General features: G+C 39.2%; 1 protein-coding gene and 1 long non-coding RNA gene across 2 annotated transcripts in view; one reads left to right on the top strand and one right to left on the bottom strand.

Moving 5' to 3' along the window:
- The window catches only part of Ccdc178 (coiled-coil domain containing 178), a 330,861-nt gene that overhangs the window by 249,672 nt on the left and 54,377 nt on the right, over window positions 1–26,812 (top strand). The window lies entirely within an intron of this gene.
- Window positions 291–13,314, bottom strand: LOC132652371 (uncharacterized). The gene is made up of 2 exons (XR_009589878.1): window positions 13,148–13,314; window positions 291–474 (listed from the first exon to the last, which is right to left on the bottom strand). It is a non-coding gene; the product is annotated as an uncharacterized LOC132652371 (long non-coding RNA).

The raw sequence follows: 26,812 nt of genomic DNA on the forward strand, positions 1-26,812 counted from the left end.
TTACAAAGTAATTTTACAGATCCAACATCTTGAAAGGGCGTAGGCCCTCAGTGACTTAATATGTACACATAAGAATTATAGACTGTTTTGGACACAGTGGTAACTTATATTTGAGTGTTATATTCAGTAGACTACGGGTAGCAATGTGCTGGGATTTGTTTGTTTGTTTGTTTGTTTGTTTAATGAGCATTGTTATCTGGGCAGTCTTCAGAGAAAGCATCACTCTAAAGTGATGTATACACATGGTAGCTGAATCTGAGCTCAATGGAAATGGTCTCTGAGGGACAGAATACAAACAGCATTCATTTATTCATTGAATTACTCAAAAAGAATTATCAATCAACCATCATCCAACAAAGACATGTTAGGTGGCTCAGCACAGCCAATCTCGTCTTTGCTCCAGTATTAAAGCCAGGCTGGATCCCTTCTCAGCTGCAGCAGAGATTCTGAGTTCTCCAGCTGCCTCTCTTCATCCTACAGAGGAAGAAAACCCAAAATGTGGCTATTCGATTTACATTGCCAGGTTTGATTAGGCAGATCTCAATCTTTAATTCCAGATAACATTGTATCTGCTATAGATTGCACTGCTTTCTTCTGTCTTGATTTAATCATCAGTTGTGGTTTCCTGTAGCCCTTCCTTGCAAATGTTAAAAGTTGCCTTGCTAGAGGCTTGTTCACAACAGATGGAGATACACTTCTTCTGAAGGAAAACTGCAACTATGTTAATAGCTTTTGCCTAAAATTGCTAATAAAGACCCTGCTAGGGTCTTTCTCTTTCACACACACACACACACACACACACACACACACACTTTGGCCTCTTTCTTTGAACACATGCTTACATATTTGTTCTTCAGGAGTTAGCATTATTCACGGGCATCAATTAAATTTGCCATTTCTTGTCTATCTGACGGGCTCTGCTCAGGTCTCAGCTTGCTGAGGACTATTTGCAATGACTGAGGCAGGTGCAGCCAGCTGGTGCCAGGCTTGTTTTCACCCACACCTCTTTTCCATTGTCCAAACCCTATGTTTTCTCATGGGAGAAATAAGGAGAGCTTGGAGTCAATGTTCAATGTTCGCACCAGTCACAGGAAAAGAAAAAAGAACAAAAAAAAAAAAAAGCATTTTTAACTAGTGACTGTCATGAGACTCTGCTAAAATGTACCCTTAAACAAGGAAGAAACAGACTTCCCCAGTAGTGCCCATGGAGCCCTAGAAGCCTTGGGAATCACCCAGTTGATAGATTATAATGAATCCATACATGGTAAACAGAGAGAGCTGACTCCTGCAAGTAGTCCCATGACCTTCTCTTGCATTCTGTGCTGCACATCTGTACATATGCATGCATATACACACAATAGAAAAATTAAAATGGAATTTTAAAAAATGCCATCTAATAAGTTAAATGGTCATTGTATATGTCTTCAGTGACAGGCATATTTTCTTATTTGTTTGTTTGTTTATTTACTCACTTTGCATACCAATCATAGCCCCCTTCCTCCTCTCCTCCTGGTCCCACCCTCCTTCCCTCTTCCCCATATCAGCCCTCTCTTCCCCCTCAAAAAAGGGGAGTCCGCTCCCACTGTGCTGACCTACCTGTCCCAGCACGTCCAGTCGTATCGGGACTGAGTGCATGAGTGCATGAGAGGCAAATTTTCAACCTAACATGTTTACAGTTGCTCTTGTGATAACCTCGCCTCAAACCTATAGAACCATATCTGACAATAATTTGTTAACATACGTAACAGTAAGGAAAGCAAATCTTCATATGCTAAATATTTTAGTCTGTTTTTCTTCTCACAGAGTGAAACACCACAAAAATGTATATACATGCATACATATATATATATATATACATACATATATATATAAAGACACTCAAAACTGGTATCCATATCATTGTTTGAGTACAGATGTGAAGTAATCCATACCGGGTTAATGGAATCATTATGGAAAACAACTTGATTACCTTGTATAAGGAAAAATACGTGAATTCCCAAAGCGCTGAAAAATTGTCACTTCTGACAAGCAACGGTGGGTTAGTTCCATTGACATAAGCGTTTATCATTAGCAGTAAACAATGTGGTTATCAAGAGATTTAGCTGAAGTTCTGTTTCCTCTGGCCACGGGATCTAAACTTACTTTCAGGTGATTTATTCTGTCAGCATATTCACATATGTTTTTCAAATGTGAGCATGTCCAGTGCACAGCACACCAGACCACACCAGGATAATTATTTAAGATTCTTACCTCAAAAGCAGACCTAATAATACAGCCCCACAATAGCTTCAATTTTATCCCACTGAATAAGATTTTTAGCCTGGCTCAGAATTGCCAGAGAAAAAAAAATGTATTTTACATGAAGAATTGGGTATTTAGTTAGCAATGTTCCATGATTTTCTATATAAGCATCTCATTACAGAAAATATACCTGTTGTTGTTGTTTTTTTTTTTTTTTTTGAGGGTCTAAATCTAATTTGATAGGCACTAGTTAAAAATGCTTTTTCTTTTCCTGTTGATTTTTGGTGTATTGTTAGGTTAGCCTTATATAATGTCCTCAGGTAATGTTGTGGCTTTACCCTTTACATGTGTTGATGGTTCTTGTAAACTATTATATTAAGAGATATTAGAAATGTTTCTTTTTTTCTCAGCTGAAGGATTCCTGTCACAGCTTTTCTAGTAGAGGGATCTTGAATATAAAACATACTATTTTTAAAAATCCTGCTATCCCTTCACAGTAAACACTGATCGAAAGATAGATGACAGATAGGTAGAAAGATGATAGATGAAAGACAAATGAATGAATAATAGATGATAGGTAGGTAGATAGATGACTAATAAATAGATCTATAGATTTTTGATTGATAGATGATAGATAGATGCCACATAGTTGATAGAAAATAGGTAATCAAGTAGAATGACAGGCATTACCTAACACTTCTTTGAATACATGAAATGTAGTAATACAGTGAATACAACATTTAAACTTTTTAAGTTATATTAGATATACAGTGACCTTTAAATTATTTCATTCAATCCTGGATTCTATTATTCTTGTGTACTTTCAAAGAAAATTTTAACGGGGTATACATAATATTCTCAAAGGTTACCAGGGAAAGTAAAACAAAGCCAGCGTTTGCGTGGTGTACACAGAAAGAGGACAGAACTGTTATCTATAAAAGCAGCAAAGAATTTGGCTCGCTTGACTCTTTGTATGAAGCATGCTACAGCAGTTTTTTGATTCTAATATGAAACTGTAGTAAGGATCATTGCACTAATGCATGAGGATTTGTGATAATGTTGCTGAAATTTTACTGTCAAAACTGAACTGCAGTGTAATGACTTTTGTTATCATGGTTTCTAATAACCATCCAGCATGGATTGACCCTACATATGTTTGATGCAATAATGTGTCAGTAACTCAGAAAGCAAAACAAAAAAAAAAAAGGAAAAATAAAGCAATCCACAGAATGTTATGAGTGGCTTCGTGATAACTGTTATTAATTCTGTTAGAACACGAACGATGTAAGCCACAGGGGTCACATGGAAATTAAAACCGACAATGTAGGCATTTGATGAAGGCGTTGATCAAGTAAATCAAAATACTCACCTGAGCTCCCGCTGCGGACCTCTGATACCATCCTCTGACTATCTGGTGATAGAACTCTTGGTCAAAATTTTCCTTCTAGTCCCAGCAATGTTTATTTTTTCCTCTCCCATTGGTGAAATATTCTGTTGTTGTTGTTTTTTTCTTCTCATATCTGCAGGTCTCCCTCTTTATTGCTACAGATTTTCATTTCCTGTCTCTTCATTGTAATAAATATGAGAAAAATAACTAAAAGTAGCTAATATTAGCTATTCTCTAATGCAATGGTCACCATGACAGGCAAGACATGGCACCCTGAATGCACTGTATCATAAATGCTTGGTCAGTTACAAATAGAATCATCATCCTCATATATAATCTTATATCACCCTTATTTGCCTAATTAATAAGGAATTATGTGAGGAAACACCTGGCAGAGGCACCCAAAGGAAACAACTGGTTTGTCACATCTCCTATTTTAGGTGTGCTCCATCAGGGCAGGGAGAGCATGAGAACCAAGGTTGAAAGCAACTGGGCACACTGTATCAGAGCCACACGGGAGAATGTTTGCTGGTGTCCAGCCCATTTCTTTCATCTTACTGAGGTCAGGACCCCAGCTCCGAAAATGGTGACCCTTCCCCGTTCTATTGAATTAATCTAGGCCCTCCTTCACAGACCTGTCCAGAGGTCTGTTACCATGGTGAGTCTAGATCCTCTGAAGCTGATGATCAGTATTCACCACCATTACTAATATCCGTATTAGTTTGCTAGAGCTGTAGTAACAAATAGCCCCAAGGCTAAGCATTTAAAACAACAGAAAGTTTCCGGTCTCATCGTTCCAGACATCAGATATCTGAGGTGAAGGTGTCATCAGGCTTGATTCTTTTTAATGCCTCTAGTCAGTTCCAGTCGATTGCCCTGACTTGTAGATGTTAACAGCGCCAACTTAAGTGTTGGTTGATTTTCTGGGATAAATTAATTCACTTCCAGTCAAGTTGTTCCTTACGTGATTTTAAAATTTTTGAATGAACAATACAAATGAATGCATTTGAAAATCCAGAAAAACAAAACATAGGCAAAAAATTTGTCTTCAAGTGTCCATATATAAAAAAATTTCTCTCCCTTTCTTTTTTGTCATTTACTTTGTGTGTGTGTGTGTGTGTATGTGTGTGTGTGTGTGTGTGTGTGTGTGTGTGTAAAACTTGTGATGATCAGTTTTCTCCTTCTACCATTTGTGTTCCAACTCAGGTAATCAGACTGAGTAAGGTCACCAGACCCAGAAATTTACTCTTCTAATAAGAATGACCATTATCATGGATTAGGTCTTATGCCAATAGTCTCATTCATTTTTTAAAGCTTTAAAACTTCTACAAAGGCACCGTTTCTAACAGAGTGGCATTCTGAGACACTGGGACTATGCTGAAGTATATAGGTAAAAGTATACTACAATTATATATATAGAGAGAGAGACAGAGTAGAAACTGATACCATGGAGCCTGCAACAGGCGCCTTGTTGGATCTTTATGCCCCTCTCTGCTTGCAAGTAGGAGAGAGTACTGGGGTGCAAGCCCAGCCCTTTAGACTCAAGCCCAATTCTTGCACAGGTTCTCTTAAATGCTTTCCCTCTGCGCCACCCAGCCAATTATCTATATAGGATGTATTATTGTCTCTCTATAAATGCAAAATTATTTCAATTATAAAGACTGCTACAGCTATGATTTCAAGCATGGATATGATTAAGCAATTAGGCTCACATGATGAAATGGTTTCTAAGGTGGAGCTGTTACAGTAAAATAGGAAGTGATTCTGATCAACGTTCAGAAGTCCAAGCATAAAAACACTTTTTTTTTTCAACCACAGAAGCTTACAATTCCTCAGGCCACAGGAGTATTTGCCAAAGGAGATTACATTAGTTCCACAGAGATTGCTACAGAGGATAAAGATTTAAGGCCGCATCATTAAAAGTGCAGGGAAGAGACAGGAAGAGGAAAGAAGGAAAAGAGCCACACAGCAAAAGGCAAAGCTTTCTGCAGCAATGTGATGATGGGCTCACTGAGCTCAGCATTCTAGGAAGGATACAGGTTGACCAGGGTGAGTCACCACACACACACACACACACACACACACACACACACACACACAATAGCTGATGAGATTAACCAAAGAGGTTCCTGGTAGAGATAAACACTCACATACTACAATAATCAGTGCTGACTGTGTGGGCTGCTGACAAATATGTCACATGCATAAAATTTCTGCAAAACCTAGAAAGATTTGAGGCAAACAATGCAAAGACATAGTCAGCCCTGAATTTAAAGCCACCATTGCTGACCTATCATTAAGACATGACAGTAAGCACAGGGAGGCACAAAGGCAACCTCAAATTCCTTTTGCATTAGAGTATGTTGGCTACACAACAAAATGTTCCTTCTTGGCAGAAGATGGGGCTTCCTTTTCAGAATTTATTTTTATTGTTATTTAAATGTTTTTAATTAAGATAGAATTTAGTGACTTTCCTGTCCCTTTCTTCCCTCCTGCCTTTCCCAGCTACTCTTCATTAGAACCCCTCCCATGCTCTCATCTCAACTTGAAAGCCTCTTTCTCTCATCCATTTTTATGAGAGACTGTTTCACAGAAAAATTCTTGGTATCCTAGGTATTACAATCTTTCCGTCCCTTCTTCTGTGATGTTCACTAAGCAACAGATACAGAAGTTGTGTTGTAGATCTATGCCTTAAAACTGGGATGGTCCTTTCAATCCAGTTGTAGCTTTCCTTGATAGTCTCCACTTGAATTTTTTTTTATTTATTAAGATTTATTCACTTTGTATCCGAGCTGTAGGCCCCTCCCTAGTCTCCTCTCAGTCCCCTCCCCACTCACTCTTCTCCCCCAATATCCCTCCTCTCGTCCACTGATAAGGGAGGTCCTCCTCCCCTACTATCTGACCCTAGCCTATCAGGTCTCATCAGGACTGGCTGCATCTTCTTCCTCTGTGGCCTGGTAAGGCTGCTCCCCCACCCCAAGTGCAGATGATCCAAGAGCCGACCACTGAGTTCATGTCAGAGGCAGACTCTGCTTTCCTTACTAGATAACCCACTTGGAGGCTCAGCTGCCTAAGGGCTAAATCTGAGCAGGGGTTCTCAGTCCTCTCCAAGCATTTTCCGCAGTTGGAACATCGATCTCCACAGGCCTGCCTGGGCCCAGATATTTTGGGTCCTGTCCCCTCCATGTCTTTCTCTTTTCTCCTTCCATAAGATTTTCTGTATTCTGTCCAAAGTTTGGCTAAGAGTCTCTGTATCTGCTTTGATACCGTGGTGGGGAGACTCTTTCAGAGGCTCTCTGTGGTAGGCTCCTGTCCTATTCCCTGTCTTCTCCAGCTTCTGATATCTATCCTGTTTAGGCTTCTGAGTGAGGTTTCAGCCTCTTCCCTAGGGTCTTCCTTGTTGTTTAGCTTCCTCAGGACTATAGATTTTAGTATGTTTATACTATATTCAATGTCTAATATCCACTTATAAGTGAGTATATACAATGTGTGTCTTTCTGCTTCTGGGATACCTCACTCAGAATGATGTTCTTTAGTTCTAACCAACAAACCAAGTAATCCAATTAAAATATGGGGTTCAGAGCTAAACAGAGAATTATCAACAGAGGAATATCTAATGGCAGAGAAGCACTTAAAGAAATGTTCAATGTCATTAGTCATCAGGGAAATGCAAATTAAAACTACCCTGAGATTTCTCCTCACACCCATCAGAATGGCTAAGATCAAAAACTCAAATGACAACACATTCTGGAAAGGATATGGAGAAAGGGGAACCCTCTTCCGTTGCTGCTGTAAATGCAAATTTGTACAACCACTTTGGAAACCAGTCTGGTGCTTTCTTAGAAAATTAGGAATAGTGCTACCTCAAGATTCAGCTATACTACTCTTAGGCATATATCTGAAATATTCTCAAGTAAGCAACAAGGACATTTGCTCGACTATGTTCATAGCAGCTTTATTCATAATAGCCAGAATCTGGAAACAACCTACATGTCTCTCAGTGGAGGAATGGACACAGAAATTTTGGTACACTTACACAATGGAAAATGGAATAATACTCAGCTTTTAAAAACAAGGAAATCATAAAATTTGTAGGCAAATAGTGGGAAATAGAGAAGATCTTCCACTTGATTTTTAAAAGAAGCTTCTCTGAGCAGTGGAAGAAAAGAAACAGGATGAGATCCTAGTATAGAGGGTCTTCTGAAAGGACTCACGCAACAGGGGATCAGAGCAGATGCTGAGACTCGGGTCAAACTTTGAGCAGAGTACAGGGAATCTTATGGAGGAAGAGAGGGGTGGGAAAAGAGCAACATAGAATGGACAGGAGCCCCACAAGGAGACTAACAAAACTAAAAGATCTGAGCCCAGGGGGAGTCCTGCAGAGACTGCTGCAGCAAAGGAGGACCGTGCATGGAGAAGACCTAGACCCTCTGCTTAGATATGGCAGATTGGCAGCTCAGTCTCCATGTGGATCTAGGAGTAAGGGGATCAGGAGCTGCCTCTACTATGAACTCAGTTGACTGCTCTTTGATCACTTGCCCTGGTGATGCAGTCTTGCCAGGCCACAGAAGAAGAAGATCCAGGCAGTCCTGATGAGACTTGACAAGCAGATGGCAGATGGGTAGATGGCAATAGTGGAGAATTCCTTCTTTCAGTGGACTAGGGGAAAGGGATAGGGAGAAGAGGGAGGAAGTGTGGGACTGGGGAGAGATGAGGGAGGGAGCTTCAATAAGGATATATATTGAATAAATTGTGAAAAAAATAAAAATTTAAAAAACTAGACTTATGATCTAATTAAAAAAAAAACCTTTGATGAGGGACAGTAGCTCTACTTGTCTGTAGGTATAAGGATAAGACCCAGATGTAACAACCCTTCACATACGCCTGAAGGACTTGACATCCTCCTCCACTGATACTTGTGCCCTATTCGCAATAGCCAGGAAATGGAACAACCTACATGTCCCTCAACAGATGAAGAATAATGAAAATGTGGTACATATGTCAATGGAATACTATTCAGCAGTAAAGAAAAATGAAATTACAAAATTTTCATGCAAACCAATAAACCTAAAGAATATTATATTGATTCAGGTAACCCAAGACCAGAAAGACAAATGTCACATGTTCTCTGTGATCTGTATTCATCATTCCAAGTACTCAGATGTCTACAATATGCAGTAAGCATACAAACAAGGAAGGGATAATGGGACCATAGAGGGGAATGAGGATGGTGGAGGAGAATAGAAGGATATTGGTGATGCAAAGTAGAAAATGGAATAATAGAGAGAGCTCCCAACTAGGGAGAAGAGACAGAGGTCAAAAAGAACAAGGGACAAATAACACCAAGGTTGCTTGATAAATCCTCAAGAAATCATATCATTTTATATTTACTTAGAATTATAAATAACACATATAAGTGCACAAACACATATGTACAAATACATATATAATATCTAAAAGAAAGTTAAACCATATGGGCTGACAATACTGGCACACACAAGAACTAACAACAACCCAAGTAGCAGACACAAGGAACCTCCTTTTAAAGGTCTGTCAGGGTAGTCCAAGTGACCCCCAAAACAATATAGATCATTGTTGTAGCCTTGGTTGACCTCAGAGGTTGAAGATGGGTTCCTCCTGAAGACAGCACACGCTTAAAACACACCACTTTGATGACTCAAGCTGGTTCTGATCTGAAAGCCTCTTTCCTGAGGTCTAGCTTCCAGGGTTCTATAACATACTACACAAGCTGCCAAGGGAGGGAAGCAATTAAATTGTCCTACCTAGCTCTATCACCTGTGAACCAAGGAATTACAAACATGGCAAGATATACATAAAGGTACAAGAAATGCTATTTACATGCACTGAGCATATGCATTTTTTTTCAGTTTTCCACATAAACAGTGCAGTGTAACAGTAATTTCTAGGACATTTATATTGTATTAGATATAATAAGGTGATGAAGAGGTCCTGTGAATCATACAGAAAGATGTACATGAATTGATGTGATTTTTAAGTGAGGAAGTCCAGCATTCGCAGGTGTTGGTATCCATAAGATGTGAGTTAATAGAACTAAGCTTACAGGGGTCAGGAGTGCTGCAAGTCACTGAGCTGAAAGTTTGTGGTTTGTATATTGTTGGTTGGTCAGTTTGTCGGTTGATCGGTCAATCGGGTGGGGGGGGGGGTGGGGGGGTGGATTGGTTGATTAGTTGATTAGGAGACAGGTTCTTAGTATGTAGTTCACGCTAGCCTGAATCTCTACTCCTCCTGCTTCCACCTCCCTAGTTCTGGGATTGCAGGCATGCACAGAGTAATTTCTTTTAGGTGTCTGCAGATAATAGCTGAAGTGGAAAAATCACAGACAGTGGGTAATTCACCATCACATTCAGAACTGAAGGATACTTCCTGACATGGCCATATGGAGTGTGTATTCCAGTCTCTTTCCTTTCATATCCTTTCTCTTTGCCTCACTTTGTTTTAGCCATGAGATATTCTTAGGTGCTTGCTCATTTATAATAAGGGTATTTTAAGTGGTCATATTATTCCAGGGGGACATTTCTCCCCAGATTTCTCCCTGTTGGCTTTTTACCATTTGACTCTAAGTTTAAAGTTACCTCCTCAGAATAGCTCACCAGAGACCCTTATGTGAATCTTTCTCTTGTCTACACACTATCATGTCACTTGATTTGATTTTCTTTAATATGAAAACTTATATTTTAGCTTATTTTCATTTGTTCATGGTCTATTTCTGCCAACTAAATGTAAGTGCAATTGGAAAGGAAATACTACTTAGTCATAACCATTACTCTAGCACCCAGAGAAGTGCCTGGAAAATATTTTTTGCAGTTACTGTGATTGTTCCCAGCAGGACATCTAACAAAATGCACATGCCTACTCACCGAGACAGCATTTGCACATCTAGAAATTTGTAAGGAAATAATCTGGAAAAGTCTACAAGGTGTAGGGTATAATGTTGTTAGTTATAATATCGTCTATGAAGAGGGAAAGGTCAGCAAATTTGAGATAAATTTTTATATGGAATTGTATAAACGCGATAGAACTGGCACACAGTGGAGTATTATATACCCTTTACAAGGACAGGGTCATGTGATTCCTACCTATGGCCTCGTATACATTATCTTTTAATCATGGTTGTTTCTTCCCACCTGTCCATCTGACTCTCTGGAAATCGGCACTTTTGCATGAGAATGGGCATTCCAAAAAAATATGTCACTGGATTTTGAAGCTATGTGGGACAAGCAAGCTGCAGAAAAATAATCTAGAAATTTCCAAATTTCTACAGCACCCATTTTAAATATAATCATGCTCATTTGCCTTGGATATCAAGGAAATATACAGTTGTAATTATAGAATGTAACCTTAATGCTCATTGGGGGTCCATTGTGAGTCTGAGGTAAGGGTGTTCTTTGTAGCAATTATTCTATCTTTATTTGGAAATAAGATGTACCCATCACGACACACTTAAAAATGAAAGCATTTTATCATTCAGCACTTTGAATCAATGGTGAAGGAATTGGCAAATTTTGCAATAGAAATTTCCAAACTTAAAATGACCTTATTTTCTCAGAAGATGCTATACAGAACACTTAAGAGTTAAATGAGTTTGGTGTTCTTCCAGTTAGACAGTATAAGTTCAAGGTGGAATCCTGGCTCTGTGTGGCTTTTGTTGAGTCCCTCAACTGCCAATTTCTCTCCAGTTCAAATTCCTCTTGGTGTCACAGTGATGGTAAAAAATGTGAGATTAGCTAGCATAGTGGCTACTCCAGTCATTCCTTCATCTGCATAGGGGATCAATATAATGACCCGCTATACATGGATACTCAAATCTGAAGATGTCCAAATCTTCTATATAAAGAGTCATCCTGTACATAATGTAATTTCCATATAACCTGTACACTTGCTCCTGTGTTCTTTAAGTATCTTTCTTAGATTTAATACAATGGGAATACCATATAAATTCTCATTATAACATTTTATTTACAGAATAACAGATACAACAGTAGTCTGGATATGTTCAGTTCATATTCGATTTTTTTTCACAGTTTTTAATTCACAGTTAATTGCATCCACAGAGGACTTGGGTTTAGAGAGCTGACTCTTTCTGCTAATATTTATGATGATGATCAAAATAAACCTTTTCACCTTATAAAGTGTTTCCCTGTGGACAGTCCCTTCCAAATATTTTCTTTTCAGAGCCATGTTGTTGTTTTTCTAAGTTTCCTTAAATTATTTACAGTTGCTTGAATTTTTAAACCATTTCCTTAAAATGTAAATCACCTAATTACAAATGAATTAGGTGTCTTTGAAGTACACAAAAAGAACAAGTTGCATATATGAAACCATTAAAAGTATGGTTTTCATAAATTATACAGTTTGAGGTAAAGGTGCTCTTTGTAGCAATTATTCTATCTTTATTTGAAGATAAGATATACCCCTATTTTAAAAATGCTATTTGAACTAAAAACAAATATCCTAATTAAGAGAAACTAAAATGAGAAGAATTTCTTTCTCAAGTTTTTACCATAATCCTTTTGAGAATCCAGTGAAGTGTTGGTAATTTTTACAGTATCAACATCACATTGTTGGTTTTTATTCAATTACGACACCTTTCCTGAAGGCTGAAGAGATAGCTCAGTTGATAAAACACTTGCCACATAAGCCTGCAGAGCTGGGTTCTGACCCTCAGCACCCATGTGAACACCAGTCTGTGACCACAGCACTGGGGCTTGGGACAGGTGGGTCCTCGGGGCTCACCGACCTGTCCTCCTAACAAAGTCCACGAGCTCCAGCTTCATTGAAAAAACCTATGTCTCAAAAAATAAGGAGAATGATTAATAAAGATATCTGATATCAAGTTCTGGCCTTTAAACACACACACACACACACACACATACACACACAAACACACACACCAGACCTACTTGGAAAAAAATAAATAAAAAGACAGGTTGTCACTCTCGTTTTCCCTGCTGCTGTTCTCAAACTATTTCCTAGGGCCTGTGTTTCTCAGATGACCACCATTGACTGACTACAGTTGGTGTCTTTGCTAATGACCCAGTTACCAAGTCATAGAACTTTGCTCTCATTTATTTACATGTCTTTGAGGACTTTACACGACTACTGCATGTCCAGTACTCCTGCCCCAACTACTTCCTGTAACTTCTCCAGTTCCTTACCCTTCTCCCTCCCAAACTCATGGTTTCCTTATTGTGCATACACATGTATGCGTATGCAGTTGACTGAGTACTCTCAGTGTTGTCCATATGTGCACGTGCTCATGGTTGGCCATTTGGGAGTGGACAACTTATGCAGGAGCTCACCCCTGGAACAATAGGATCCTCCCTCTCCCAGTAGCCACTGGCCACCTGTAGCTCTTCATCTGTGGACACCACCTTGTAGAGTTCCCCTGTCCACACTGGCGTCTCAGCTGCTGGAGACATCATGCCAGTCTAGTTCAGGCAACCTTCAGAAAAATGTAAATCACCCTTCCCAAATTACCTTCATATCCACAAGACAGAGAACTTTACAGAACAGCACAGATCTCTTCCGTGACCTCAATGCGGACCGCCGCTCCTTCTGATCTCGTGTCTTTGTACCTGGACTGCTGTTTAGTTTGTCTCCTAATGTCTCTATGGCTGACTCCTAATGTCTCCTTTGCTCTTTCTCCCTGGGCCAGCTCATTACCATCAGCAGTTCACTATTGATTTGTGCAGAAGCCACTGAACTCTAGTCCACTCGGGTCTCACTGTGTAAACATCCCCATTCAGTAACTCACTATAATTAAACAAATATTAATGGAGGACCTACTAGTTACCCTCCCCCACCTTTCAGTATAGCCATTTGTTTTATAGTCCCCTTCCTTAATTGACTTGAAGTTGGCTTTCCATATGTATGTTTATATATTGATAATAACTACTGCTCTATCCTCGTAATGTGTCTCCGTGCGTTGGTGCCTGTTTTTTCTTGCGTTTGTCTTTATTAATCATATTACTTTAAATGTTCAGCCCTTCCTTTATCTTTGATGCTGTATAGATTTCTGAGTTTAATCACTCTGTCTCTAGCCTTCCATTATGTTGCCAGGTCCTGGTTCTTACTTGAATTCTTGTGAGAACCATAACCTAGTTAAAACACTCACATACACACACACACACCACACTCCAAACACACACACACTCCTTCAAGTTTAGTCTCAGTCTACATTGCTTCACACAACAGCAAGCACTGGGATAGAGAGAGAAGGTGGAAGTGTGGATGCACTGAAGAAACATGGATTCTGTACTTTACACCACTTCCGGCTCCCCTTCCTCCCTTTAACTCCTCCGCCTGTTCTCTCTGAAATACATGACCTTTTCTTCTAAAAATCACTAGTGTTATGTGCATATCTATACTTGCAATATATATGCACACATACACACACAACCTAGTATTGGACCTTTTAGTGTTGCTTTCATGTGCAAGTATTTAGAGCTGACCACTAAGGACTGGATAATTTATCAGGGAACTTTGTTCCCCCCAAAAAACTGTTTTCTCTCTCTCTCTCTCTCTCTCTCTCTCTCTCTCTCTCTCTCTCTCTCTCTCTCTCTCTCTCCAGCCATTGACTGCCTACAGCGATTCATCTAGAGGAGAGGCCATGTGAAATTGTCCCTGTCTATAATGGCATGTCCATTCGTGTTGTCATTGTGCAGGTCTTCTTTGGGCAACCTTGTTGGAATCTCATGGGTACAGCGTCCCTGTCATGTCTAGAAGATGCTATCTAGCAACAGGTGTCCTGATCCTTTAGCTCTTACAATTTCTGTTCCCTTTTCCAAAATGATCCCTGAGCTTTAGGGTTAGGGGTTGCTCTTTTATTACAAGTCTTTACCTTGGAGTGAATGTAATCAATGCAGATACTTCAAGATTATTGCTTACCATCATCTCCTCAAGAATACTGCAGTAAAAGTCAAAGCAAAGTCCAATCACCCTTACATTTGCAATGTCTCTACGGCACCCACCAAACCTCTTGGTCATGTTTCTTCTTCTTCCTGTGTAGGAGAGAACTGGGTGAAATGCACAGCAATATTTGATTGAGTCAGTGGTGGTTTCTTCAGAACCCCAGTAAAATTCCTTGGTATAACACACGATAGCAGTTTGCCATTGCAGCTGTTAAAGCTTTATAAAGACTCAGATCACTGGTGTCGGTTTCCCACAACCTATGGATCATCTACACCAGCTGTTCTCAACCTTCTTTCAGAAAGGTCAAACCATCCTTTCACAGGAATCACCTAAGACCATCTGTATATCAGCTATTTACATTTTTATTCATAACAGTAGCAAAATTACAACTATGAAGTAGCAACAAAAATGGGTTTATGGTTGGGGGTCATCACAACATGAGAATTTGTATTAAGAAGTTGCAAAGTTAAGAAGCTTGAGAACCACTGAGCTACACCATATTATTTTTACTGAGTACTGCTTTAACTGTGTTTTTTATGTATTTGTTAATACTTCAAATAAAACCAACTTGTGAAGATGACAATAAGCTCTCCTTGCTCATCTTAGCCCTTCTACCCCATCCTCAGTGTAATTCAATCTGAGATTTAGTCTGGAACATTTGCATTTAAAGAGTTTTTAGAAGTAAAAATAAATGGTTAAATGTGCAAGTAAGTATGTGGTTTCACGAGACATACTCAATCACTTGATAGTATTAGAAGCAGCTTATTTTCAGACTTTCTCCTTTTTTATTTAAATCTTTTATTCATACAATATATTTTGATCATGTTTTCCCTCATCTTTTCTCAGATCCTCCCCAACTGCCTTCATGTTCTCTCTCTCTTTCTCTCTCTCTCTCTCTCTCTCTCTCTCAATCTCTCTCAACAAAACCCAAAACAAAAACAAAACAAAACAAAGCAAAACAAAACAAAAAAACAAGAACCTCAACTGAGGAAGAGGGATCCTCAGTTGAAAAACTTTCCATTTACTTGGCCTATAGTCGAGTCTGTGGTGCATTTTCTTGATTGATGATCAATGTGGAAAGACCCTTCCTATTATGGGCAGTGTCAGCCTTGGTAAAGTGGTCCTGAGGTATATACAAAAGTGGGATGAGCAAGCCACAAAGAGAAAAATCACTAAGCACCATTCCTTTATGGTCTCTGCTTCAGTTCCTTCCTCTAGGTTCCTGCCTTGAGTTCCTGTCCCGACTCTTCTTTATGATAAACTATAAATTGTAATCTGAAACAAAGGTTTTAATTTTCAAGTTGCTTTTCATTATGGCCTTTTAGCACACCAATGAAAGGTAAGCTAGAACAATCTGCGAGCATTGAAACGGGGGAGAAATTATATTTTAACACAGGAAATTTGATGTACAACTTTTCCTAGGAAGGCACAAACAAATCTCCACCCCAAATACAGCACTGATATTAGACCAAAGAAACAATCCCACCATTGCTTACTCTGGTGATGCAGTGAATATTGGGGATACCTTGCCATGGGTTAGGTGACTCAAAGGCAGCTGCATCTCCCCAAACCCACCGGTATCGTGAAAACAGCATCCCCTGAGCTCCCTACAGCAACATGCAAACAGTTCTACTGAAGGCTGCTTCCTGTCCTGCAGCCAGTTGGTGGTTTTACAACCTTGGGGAGCAGTTTTGTAACTGAAAACTTTTTGAACTTCTGAATCTTAGGACCCTTCTTTTTCCATCCGTAATGGTATGTTTCAATTCAGAAGAACAAGATAATTGAATGATTATTACATTTGCCCATTACCTGTTGGTGGCCATAGCTTAGGAATAAAAGCTGTAATTAAGGAATTTGTTTTGTTTGGAGTTAAAGAAAAATCACATAGAAAATATTAGAAATGATAGTATTTCTACATTACAGGAGAATAACTTTTTAAAACGCAGAATTGTGCCATTAACATTGAAGTTATCTGGGTGTTTGAGTTATCCTTCTCACTGCTGTGACAGAATGCCTATAATCATTGGAAATGGGGAAAAATTCATTTAGCTCACATTTTCTGAAGTTTCATTCAATCAAGTGGATAAGAGAATGCCAAAGAAGAGTCAGTAAACTGTCAAGCAAGCTTAGACAGAAGAGGGAGAGGGGAAGCCCTACCTCCTAAGGTTTTCATCACATCCTGATCTGGTCCCCCAGTGAGGAATCAGGTGAGGGACCAACAAATAAGCTTGTGGGGAACACTTTATAGTAAAATAATAATGCCTGACAACAGTTGTTGAAATACTTTAATATTGTAGTGGACTAGAAAACATGTTAACCGAATGTGTCAGTTTTCTACATTTGAGGCATAAAAATTATCTAGAATTTAGCAATGTGTGAAGTTTCTCTAACAGAAATAGTAGAAATGTATACAATACGGATGTATAAAACAAGAATTCATTTTACACCACTTGTTTAGATGTCTAGTCACCCAAAAGTTTGAGGTTTTCTCGTTGTCTTTGTTTGCTTTGTTTTTAGAAGTATAGTTACTGATTTTTCTGCATTTTCCAAGTTTTTTTGTGAAAATAGGGTAAACCCATTTTAAGAAAATTATTCTACTTTTGTAAAGTTTCCACCAGCTTTTCATAATATTTTTTTGTCAGAGACTTTAAGTTGTCATACTATATTATGAAGCTGTTTGAAGTCAGCCCTCACCTAACAATGTTGTGTTATTCATCAAATTCACAATCCATTCATAGTGGGAACATATTTTTTTTAATTTTTTTATTTAACTTTTATTAATTACACTTTATTCTTTTTGTATCCCCCCATAAGGCCCTCCCTCCTCCCCTCCCGGCCCCACCCTCTCCCCCTTTCTGCATTCATGCCTCTCCCCAAGTCCACTGATAGGGGAGGTCCTCCTTTCCTTCTTTCTGATCCTTTTTTTTTTTTTTTTTGGTTCTTCTCAATGAAATTTATTCAGGAACTTTGAACAATCTTCTGAGCCTTGGGAAAGCCAGCCCACAGCTTAAATAGCCTCTGGGTAGCCAACCCCAGCGTGCCACGTGGGCAATGCAGATAGGTCCACATACACGGAAGCAAAAGCAAGCCAGATCCTCAGCCTTAGCCAAATATGGGGTTGTTTGTGACAGAGAGCACTCACCATCGGGAAGGTGGAAGGCGGAAACCAGCTCCATCTTTAAGACGCAGCATTACGCAGCTCTCTACAGTTCCCCCTTTTTGTTTTAGACGCATCAGGCAAGAATAGAGGTCTGATCTCTGATATTAGAAATAAATTGGGACTTTGTACCAATGTTCATTTAGGTGTCATCCACCCAAAGAGCATCAGACCCGTCTGATACCTTTTTCTCAGAGGCGGGACCTGGGGCATCAACCCGCATGCAATCAGACATGCTCTTCTCTGGGTCCAAAGTGGCTGACCCTGAGTGCAGTGCTTAGCCTCGCATCCTGAGCGTAACATTTTACAGAAATCCATCAATGTGATCCACCATATTAACAAATTGAAAGAAAAAAACCACACGATAATCTCCCTAGATGCTGAAAAAGCATTTGACAAAATCCAACATCCATTCATGTTTAAAGTATTGGAGAGATCAGGGATACAAGGCACATATCTAAACATAGTAAAGGCAATATACAGCAAACCTATAGCCAACATCAAACTGAACGGAGAGAAACTTAAAGCAATCCCACTGAAATCAGGGACAAGACAAGGCTGCCCACTCTCTCCATATCTCTTCAACATAGTTCTGGAAGTCCTTGCTAGAGCAATAAGACAGTTGAAGGAGATCAAGGGGATACAAATTGGAAAGGAAGAAGTCAAATTATCACTATTTGCAGATGACATGATAGTATACGTGAGTGACCCCAAAAACTCTACCAGGGAACTCCTACAGCTGATAAACACCTTCAGCAAAGTGGCCGGATACAAAATTAACTCAAAAAAATCAGTAGCCCTCCTGTATACAAAAGACAAAAGGGCTGAGAAAGAAATTAGGGAAACAACACCCTTCACAATAGCCACAAATGACATAAGGTACCTCAGAGTAACCCTAACCAAGGAAGTCAAAGACTTGTATGAAAAAAATTTCAAATCTCTGAAGAAAGAATTAGAAGAAGATATGAGAAGATGGAAAGATCTCCCATGCTCATGGCTTGGCAAGATTAACATAGTAAAAATGGCCATCTTACCAAAAGCAACCTACAGATTCAATGCAATGCCCATCAAATTACCAATACAATTCTTTACAGACCTGGAAAGAAAAATTCTCAACTTGATATGGAATAACAAGAAACCCAGAATTGCTAAAACAATCCTCTACAATAAAAGATCTTCTGGAGGTATCTCCATCCCTGATCTTAAGTTTTACTATAGAGCAACAGTTTTAAAAACTGCATGGTACTGGCATAGAAACAGAATGGTGGATCAATGGAACCGAACAGAGGACCCAGAAATAAACCCACACACTTATAGACACCTGATCTTTGACAAAGACGCCAAAACCATTCAAGGGAACATATTTTACTGCAACAGATTTCAAACATTCGCAAGAATGTGTAGGTTCAGAAGCTAGACCTTAAAAAAGAAACATTTATCAATAAAGAAATTACAAATTTTGTGAAACACCTTGAAGTCCCAGAATCATTTATTCACTTACTCAACACTCACGCACGAAAGAATAAACTACAGACTTTTGGGGGGGTGGAAGCTCAGACAATATAGTGTTTGCATCCTAGCCATTACACAAAACCACTAGCAATGGAGTGCTCTCCCAATTATTCTGCAAAAACTTTAAGACAAGTACTTTTAACTGATAATATATGGAAATTCAAGAATAACTAAACTTATCAAGATAATAATGTGTTTCCATAAAATTTCACTTATCAACCAGAAAACTCATCTTATATCTACCAGTAATGATTAGAAAAATTAAATCCCTTATAAGCCATTGCAGACTTCTTACAGAAGCCGCTGTCCATATTGATTCTTCTATTCCATATTCATTATCATCATCATCTTTTTTTTTTTTTTTGGTAGTGTCAGGGATCAAACTTGGGTTCTTGCAAATACTAATTAAGTATTTTACCACTAAGCTACGTACTCAGCCTAAATTGTGAAAAAAAAAACATTTTAGAGAAAATAAAATGTTTGCCATTTTTGACTGAAATATGAGAAAACATTGAATAAGTACTCAGCTTCATACTCTTTGAGAAAGAGTTGCAGGCAGCATGTTAGGATGCTAGAAAATGTCAAGAAAGTTAGGATCAAAGACTGGAAGCTAAATAAGGCAAGCCAAGGAAGGTCTTACACACTTTAGCTTATACAAGACAGCAACGTGTTCTAGAGAAAGTCACCCATGAAGCCGTAGACAGAGGGATCTATACAAGACTTGATCTACAGCCAGTCTACTTAGAAAGTGTTCAGGTACTGTAGGTAGGTCATACTGAAACAGTGAGGGAAGTGAAGGAACACACTGGGGAAGAGTTACATGGAGGGAACCCAGGAGGATTTATGACTTGGAGATGAGATAGTAAAATGTTTTTATGCATTTTTCTATTTCTGAAGCATTGTTCTACTTTGATAAATATATGTATGTGTTTATATATGTATTTATGTTTTTACATCAGAGAGGACATTGCTTAGATACATAAGTTTACCAGTGGGTTTTGGATAGAACCCAGCTTCCTACTTGGATGTATCAAGCTTGACAACGTGGTGATCTAGGCTACAGTGCACACAGCTGTCAACTTCACAACAGAATGCGGGTGACACTGGAAAGGAAGATGTGCATCTGAGCAACAAGGGCGGCATTTTTTATCTTTTGCTTTTGAATTATCACAGTGGAATTATGAGCATAATATTTTAAGATGAACTGTTGACATATTCTCTAAGTGTTACCTATGCATGACCAGATTTTTGTCTTCAAAAAAATTGTGAAGTTGTGTGGTTTATAAATCATATTCATTGTATAAGTAATAAAAAGGAAGAATGGGAAGCTAAAACTCAACTATGTACTATGTGGCTCAAAGATACCCAATTATTAAGCTATAAGAAAAGCAAAATATATAAGAATTTTCAAGAAAACATTCTAATTTCCACAAAATCCCTGGCATCTTACCTTACTAATGCCTTTGTTTAAACTATAAAATATTTAGAAGACACTTCAGGGAACTCTGCCTTGAGAATACTGACGTATTTCTGTGCAACTAGAGCCATCACTATTTTTTTTCATTGTGATGTCTATATGACTATCTCTTTCTCATATTTTTCTGTGGTTTACTATTTATGACCTCCAGCATTTTATATATATCTTATATTGACAGTTTTGGTGATCCCCAGACTGCAAAGCCCTCATCTATTGACCATAGCCATTATGAGCTGTGGTTGATAACCTGTTTTCTCAATAGTCTTCAACTTAGAGCAATATATTCAGTATTCAGTGTTCATCTGTGTTGTCACATTTTGGCGCTTCATTCCTCTTCAAAGCCAGAAAGTGCTCCGTAGAGTAATAGATCACAGTTCATTGAACTGTTCTGAAGTTGAAGGACATACAGACTGCCACCGCTTCCTGACTACTCTGACTAGTGCCATTGTCAGCATTGAGGATGGTACATCATAGAATGTCTTAATTTCTGTGGTATGTGTAGTTACCGGGTTGATTCTTTTTTTTTTTTTTTTTTTTTCAATGCAGTTTATTCAGGAACCTTGAACAATCCTCGGACCCTGGGGAAAGCCAGCCCACAGCTTAAATAGCCTCTGGGTAGCCAACCCAGGCGTGCCACGTGGGCAATGCAGATAGGTCCACATACATGGAAGCAAGCCAGATCCTCAGCCTTAGCCAAATGTGGAATTGTTCGTGACAGAGAGCACTCACCATCAGGAAGGTGGAAGGCGGAAACCAGCTCCATCTTTAAGGCATAGCATTCCGCAGCTCTCTACAGTTCCCCCTTTTTGTTTTAGACGCATCAGGCAAGAATAGAGGTCTGATCTCTGATATTAGAAATAAATTGGGACTTTGTACCGATGTTCATTTAGGTGTCATCCACCCAAAGAGCATCAGACCCGTCAATACCTTTTTCTCAGAGGCGGGACCTGGGGCATCAACCCGCATGCAATCAGACATGCTCTTCTCTGGGTCGAAAGCGGCTGACCCTGAGTGCAGTGCTTAGCCTCGCATCCTGAGATACTACGATGGAGCAGCTGAGAGTGGCCATTGTCACAGTAAATTCTACCAGAGTGGACGCAGGACTAGCCACAGGATTATCATCATGGATTGCTGCAGCCATGAATCATCTGAAGGAATGGGCGGGCATGGGAGCGTTAGCAGGCCTTCTGGTGTTGGTCTCCTTGGTTTGCCTGTGGTATATATGCAAGATTAGAGTCTCACAACAGTGTGATGCAGCCATGATCATTCAGGCCTTTACAGCCATTGAAGCAGGACATTCTCCCCAAGCATGGTTGGATACCGGGTTGATTCTTAGTGAAACTTTAACTTGGTTGTCTTACTTTTCTCCTAAGTGACTAACTTATTCTAATGTCGATTCTCCACAACCTTTCAACACTTGTTATCATCTTTAGCTTTAACCTGCCTAGTGGACACTTGAGGTTCTATCCACTGGGATTCTGGCTTTCATGTCCCTAACAGCTACCGAACAAACCTATCATTCTTTGCCACATGGTATTTGAGCTCACAATTTTAGGTGTCCCTGTACAACATCCCATTTTCTATTCTTTTTTTTCTTCATTATAATTTTATTTTAAATGCTCATTAAGTCCCTGTAAATTAAGATCATTGCTCTAAATAAATTGAAAACCATGGTTTTAGAAAACCCCGGGCTGACTGGTTCACAGGAGTCTTTCTAGATTTAACACAACAGTGCTTTATGCAGCATTCTTCTTCTAAATGCTTCATAAACAATGTTGCAATCAGTATTTAGAACAAGCCTTTGAAGCAGGAATAAAAAGCTTCATTTTATGAGGTTCAATCTCAAAAGTCAAATAAATAAAATAACTGCCTGTAAGGCCCATGCTGTTGAGTGCTTTATTGAAATAAAGCCTGTCTGTCTTCAGCTGATGATTTCAAAGTCAGGAAACCTCACAGTCCCCTAGGTCAGTCCTTTCAATATTCAATGATTTTTATCACATTGAATAAATAATATATTTTAGTCTGCTTTCTTTTTTTTTGAGTGTATTTTATCCTTTGATGTGAATATTTTACTGTTTAAGATAAATCTTAACTGATGATATTGAAAAGTTTTTCTCTTTTCTGCATATAGTGTTAATGTGCATTTTTCAATAGAAAATTTGAAACGGGGCTGGAGTGATGCTCAGTATTTAAGCACATTCGCTTCTCTTGCAAAGGACCTGAAATTTGATTTCCAGCACCGACACAGGAACTCACCATTCCCTGTAACTCCAGTTGCAGGGAATTCGATTCCCTCTTCTGGCTACCACAGGCACCAGCTACATGTGGTGCACACACAAGTAACACACACACACACACACTCACAGAGAGAGAGAGAGAGACAGACAGACAGACAGACAGACAATAAAACTAAATTCTGAAACAAATAGAAAATTGGGTCTAGAAAGAGAATTGGTAAAAATCTGTAACCTAGCATAAAGGATAACTTAGTTTGTGGCATTAACTCTAATTTCTCTTTAGTAAAACTTGGATTGTGCTGCAGATCGTGGTAGACAACACACACACACACACACACACACACACACACGAGAAATCGATCCATAATTCATCATTAGTGATTTTATTAATTGTTCTGAGTTTAGCTTCCATCAATGATGAATCTGCCTTTTTTTAACAGTATTTACACCTTTATGCCCAACTTTCTTGTTTTCTTTATTAAACCGCAACTTGTAAATTCTGTGAGCCAATTTCCTTTACATCCCTTCACCGTCTCACTTGGAGTTCATATCTCTGAACCAATCCTAAATCTACCCAGCCTTGTCACTTTGCAGATTTCTCTCATCTTTCAGAAGGCAGCTTGCAAAAGTCATTTTGAACAGGGACAGATGTCACACTGACATCACGGTTCTCACCCATGTTAGTTAGCTGACTCTTCACACCACTGGCCAAGCTCAAGTCGCAAGGTGCAATCCAAATGTGACAACCACCTCAGGAAAACTGATTGGAAAATTTGTAGTACTGAGGAGCACGATTTATCTTTAGCCAGACCGCATTTCTGGCACACAGTATTCAAGAAGTGTGCCTGAGAGTTGGGAACGGGTCCCTCTCATTACCTTCCCATCCATGTGAATGAGAGTAAAAGCCAGACTAAAACTGGCATTTCAAATACACGTACTGAGTATCAAAAGAATGTGTGCCCAGGAAAGTTATTTCTTTGCTCTACTCCTATAAAAAAAGCACCCATTGGGTTCTCACAGAGTAGGTATCTATGGATTTTCAGTAAGAATAAATCAAGATGAGGAGCACATAGCCCCCGCCCTCCCTTCATTAAACGGAAAAGAATTTTGTGTGGTAAGTGGTAGAAAATAGTCACCACAACCAGGAAGTGGAAATGTGTAAAATAAGCCAGACTTCCTTCACTTAAAAATACACAGTGATTGTTTTCTGATTATTCTCTGTCTCTCTGTCTCCGTCCCTCTCCCTCCCCCTAGTCTCCCCGCCCCTTCTATCCTCCATTCTCTTTCTAGTGAGAAAAAGTCCCATGTACATCCCGCTGTATTCAAACTCCTATGGAATCAAGGATTACCTCGATTTCTGTTCGTTCTGCCTCCAGCCTCAGAGTGCCAGAGTTTACAGGCAATGTGACCGGTCTGTTTGTTTGCTAGTTTGTTTTCAGTTCAAGGGCTGAAAGCCAGGCCTTTGTGATGCTCCCTAATCACTCCACCTTCTGAGCTACACCCCAGTTCCATCCTTGTTGGATTCAAAGTGCTAGGTGAAATTTAGATCTTTCTTCAAGATTAATCATTCCAGTGGCAAAGGCTCAAGTGGGGAATAATATTGGAAAGGGGTGTGTTTTTGCTAAAATAGAAAATCTGAATTAACTATAGATAAAGGACAAAGAAAACATTAGGTAGCTCTCTCCCTCCTCCCCTCCCAATCCTACCCCCCTCCCTTTTCCTCACCTGTGCCCCTCCCCCAGTCCACTGATAGGGGAGGTCCTCCTCCCCTTCCCTCTGATCCTAGTCTATCAGATCACATCAGGTGTGGCTGTTTTGTCTTCCTCTGTGGTCTGGTAAGGCTGCTCCCCCATCAGGGGGAAGTGATCAAAGAGCAGGCCAATCAGTTCATGTCAGAGGCAGCACTGAGCATTTCATTACATTAAAGACGACTCTGTATATTTATGTTGTTGGTTTTTAAGGGTTGTTTTTCCTAACTTCTTAAGCTCTTCAGGCAGAGATCCCCATAACTTACTTTCTGTCTCTGCTGACATCTCACTTGTCACTAAACACTGGCTGAATTTAACTTTTTATATTAAGCATTGGTCTTACCCCCATAGAAATGCTAATTTGGGAGTTATTTTTCTTTCTTACAACATGTTCGCAATGTGTTTGTCTAAAGAACAATCCAGTAATTATCTCACAGCACCTCTATGTTGATCTTTAATAGTCTGCCTCTTAGGCCACTATGGACCCTTCAGAGATTTGAACCATTGTCAAAAGCATGCCTCCTCAGTGAAATAATGACACTTCTTCCTCATTGTCTACGGGATGTAGGTAGCTACAGGGACTGGTTTGGCATGACAGAGTAAGTCTGTGAGCAAAACCATCATGGTGCTTGGACTGTGTCAGTGTATTTTCTTACAGATCAAAGCTGCACTTTTCAGACTGATTCCCAGACACCAGATGACTTCACAAACCTTTCATGCAGAACACTAGCAGCCCACTTGAGTCAGTCATCTTTCTCCTGCCAGTATTTGTAGAGTGTCTATGTGACTCCCAGTGTGTGTGTCCTTTATTCTCTCAGGCAGATGTCATTCCCTTTGAAGCTAGATCTCGTGGCTGCTAAGCTATATTGCAATTCTTGACATCACTGACCATCTGTGCAGGCTTGGGATGAAAATTCCATACATCCTCTTGGAAGTGACATTCAGATCACCTCATCATGAAGACAAAGGAATGACTTAACCACCATTGTGAATATAAGATTTGTGGGTGTGTGTCAGCAATATGTCTCTCCACATGTGAATGACGGGCAGTTCTAGTCTCTAAGAACCTGTAAGGCTGTCTTTCCTAAAACAATGCAAGAATCACCTCATGAGAGTCCAGCACAGTACTGTGTTTACAACTGTACAGGTTCAGTCTACACAGTGAAAAGGGCATTTATGGGAGCTTTTTATTACCTCAATTCTGAAATTTCCTTCAAGCATTTGATATTTTCGTTCACTTCTGAGTTTTTCTTTTCTCACGATCAATATGAGCAAGAATTTTGCTTCTTAGTGGGGGTATGGATGGACTCTAAATGCTGCTTGTGCAAACACCCATCCATACAAACTGAAGAAACACACAAAATCCTCTGAATGCTTAATCAGCTTTGGTTGTCTAAACTCTAAGAGACAAATATCATATAACTTAAGGTTTTGTCATATTGTACTCAGTTATTCTCTCAGCTGCTAGAGTCTTGAATCTACCTAAATTAACAAAATTTTGCAGGTTTTGTGTGACAAGCATACTGTTTATTATTTTGGAGGATTATATTCATTTTCAGCATTAATTTCATAGAATAAGCAGAAATGTCAAACTTTGTTTACTAATTTTATACTCATCTGTTCTTTTAATATCCTGTCTTGGTTCTCTAGTTATAACATAGACGAACCTGAAGTTTGCTAGAAACATTTGCCATTAGCTTCTTCTGAAAAAAAAAATTAAATTTGAGGATAATCCTACCTCCAGAGCTTATTCTGTTCCTGGCCATTGACTGTGACAGCGGAAGGCTCATCTGAAGGCACTAGAGCGTCCCATCTAAAAGCATAAAACATATTACATTTCATGAAAAAGCTAATTCAGATTGTTTAATTCTGGTAATATTGCCTCTGTCACCTTCAAAATCAAAATGTTCTTTCCTGTTATTATAAGGAAAACAACCAAATTGCTAAAAAACCCATTTGAATACACAGCCGCCTTATGTTGCATACTAATTTGATTAAAAACACCCGTGCCTCACCAGCGTTTTTATATAAAACACATTGGTAAATTTCACAAAGGCTACTGAAAAACATATGTCATCGGATGAGGTCTTGCTGACCAGA

Source organism: Meriones unguiculatus, chromosome 2, assembly GCF_030254825.1.
Source record: "Meriones unguiculatus strain TT.TT164.6M chromosome 2, Bangor_MerUng_6.1, whole genome shotgun sequence".
Classification (NCBI taxonomy): Eukaryota; Metazoa; Chordata; class Mammalia; order Rodentia; family Muridae; genus Meriones; species Meriones unguiculatus.